The sequence below is a fragment of the Schistocerca americana genome, chromosome 3, assembly GCF_021461395.2.
Source record: "Schistocerca americana isolate TAMUIC-IGC-003095 chromosome 3, iqSchAmer2.1, whole genome shotgun sequence".
Classification (NCBI taxonomy): domain Eukaryota; kingdom Metazoa; phylum Arthropoda; class Insecta; order Orthoptera; family Acrididae; genus Schistocerca; species Schistocerca americana.
The window spans coordinates 215,681,404-215,684,115 of record NC_060121.1 but is presented as its reverse complement, the minus strand read 5'-3'; the positions used below and the strand labels follow the sequence as shown (position 1 = coordinate 215,684,115).

At 35.8% G+C, this 2,712-nt stretch overlaps 1 pseudogene; it reads left to right on the top strand.

Moving 5' to 3' along the window:
* Nucleotides 1-1,557: 1,557 nt before the first annotated feature.
* LOC124607786 lies at nucleotides 1,558-1,675 on the top strand (annotated as a pseudogene).
* The last annotated feature ends 1,037 nt before the right edge of the window (nucleotides 1,676-2,712 follow it).

Below are 2,712 nucleotides of genomic sequence, written 5' to 3'. Positions count from 1 at the left end.
AACTAGCAAACCAAAGTTGAGATGAAACATCTAGACTGACAAATGTAAATGTAAAAGAAATTCTTTTTCTCAATGTTGTTTACAATAAATTTTCAAAAGACTTTTCCTGAAGTACCCATATTCCTAGCAATGTCTCACAAAAACAAATTGATAACAGAATCCAACAGATAATTTTTCCACACACTTGAAGACTTTGGCTCCATGAAAAAGAGTCATAGTGAGCCAGAGCTCTTAAATATCTACTGCAAAAAACTAATAGGAGGGTGTTGATTGCTGCAAAAAGTCATCTGATGATAAAGTAGTATACAATACATATACAATACACAGAGTAAAGGCAGCTAAGGATGGTAAAAACAGGAAACTGGATGACAAAACAAAGATAGTAACATGCAGGTAAGGGATTGAGACGGAGTAATATATAATCCACACTACCTATCAAACTTTGTGGATAACCATTTTTCAAATGTCACAGAGAAATTACAACACAAATTCCCAAAAACAGATAACACCTTTAAATTATTGTGCATTATGTATCACCACATACCTATAAAGTCAGGAAAAGAAATAATGTTGGCAGTTCTAGACAAAGCACCAAACTATGTACTGAAACAAAGCAAATAGTGTGTATAAGCTACCTTACCAAATATAATAAGTCATCCACATCAGTGAATTTTCCTGAGTATTTATAGTAGGCAAGGATTGTGCCTCTGCTAAAGAAAGATAATGCCAAGGGAGAATCAGTTATGGAGGACAGAGTAATAAATTACCTGTATAAACACAACCTTCCAAGTGTATCAAAGTTTGGGTTCGGAGATGGCAGAAATACAGAACCAACCACAACAGCATTTACTGAAGTGGTACCTGATGCTCTTGATAAGGAAAAGTGTATTACATGCGTATTCTTTGATCTGCCTGACCCTCTGATACTGCTGATTAAAATATTTCATTAAATAAGCTAAAATCACTAGGAATAGGAAAATGAGATTTATACCTAACATTATGGTACAACAAGTAGATATAACACAAACTTAAAATATGGCTACCCTTGAAGCAAAATTCATATTAGAACGAAAATACATTAAGCAAAACCCTCAAAGGCCTTTATTATCACCCAATACACAACAAAGTCACAAAGAACATTTAGAAAACAAAGACCATGCATTTCAGTTCAGACGGAAAATATTATCAATGAAATTAAATCTCTATACTACGAATATCTCCACAGACCACCCAACACACCCAAAATTTTGAAGTTAAAGATGTGGCAGTGTCACTCTTAGAACTAAACGGAACAGTCGCACGACATGTCATGTAGCCTAGAATCATCCGATTTAAATGTTGTTGATCCATCAACAAATATAGTTTAAAGCCTCCACAGATACCATATGCATATATAATCATCATATGTGCAAAAGTTAAGTAGCTGTTACATGTCCTCTTAATTTTTAAAATTTTTTGCCGTCTAATAATATTTTTAAGTATTTTTCAGCGTTAGCTTCTGTAGTTTATAAATGGGTATAGGCCTGCATAAAAAGAACGCAGCATATTATTCCTTTGGCCAATGGCCTTGCCGCAGTGGTAACACCGGTTCCTGTCAGATTACCGAAGTTAAGCACTGTCAGGCTGGGCTAGCACTTGGATGGGTGACCATCCGGTCTGCTGAGTGCTGTTGGCAAGCGGGATGCACTCAGCCCTTGTGAGGGAAACTGAGGAGCTACTTGACTGAGAAGTAGCAGCTCCGGTCTCGGAAACACATACAGCTGGGAGAGCGGTGTGCTGACCACATGCCCCTCCATGTCCGCATCCAGTGACGCCTGTGAGCTTAGGATGACATGGCGGCCAGTTGGTATTGTTGGGCGTTCATGGCCTGTTCGAGAGGAGTTTTCATAGTTTTTATATTATTCCTTTAGAGACTTGCCCTCAATGCAATATCAGTCCCATTTAGTTACATATTAATCATATGTACATAATATTCTTGGCAATGGATTTTTCTAGGGAAGAAATGCAGAAAATATAAACAGAGCTTTCAAACTACAGAAAAGGACCATGAAAACAACAATAAGAAATAGGAATGTGGTTCACTGCAAAGATCTTTCGAAATCCCTGGAAATTTTAACTATATTACATGAGAATATTATCCTTTCAGTTATGCAAATAATAAATAACTTTGATAAATATTGCAGAAACTGCTCTGTCCCTGAGTATTTGATCATCATTATCATCTATACTGTACCTACATTTACCAAAAAAGGAATAAATATAAAACTCTAACCAGTATTTTCTACTAAGGAATAAAATTTCATCATTAACTGCCAAAAAATTGAAACTAATTTAAAGTGTATTAAAAAGCATATGTTAAGTTATACTTAAATACAATACTGTAGGTGTGCAGTAAAAAAGAAATACGACTTATTAATGGAACACCTGTCATTTCACTGCACACTTCCAGGCAGTAACGATTTTTTTTCTGGAAAACTTAAAATGAGAGAAATACAAAGAATAATACCAATCACAGTTGCAGTTTGTCATTCATAATGGATAAAATGAAAATAATACTAATATCTTATCCTCTTTCTGAGCTCAATCCATCATTATGGAGGGACACCAACTCAGTTCATCATCATCATCATCATCATCACAGTCCTGTTGCCAACCAGAGAGAGAGAGAGAGAGAGAGAGAGAGAGAGAGAGAGAGAGAGAGAGAGAGAGAGA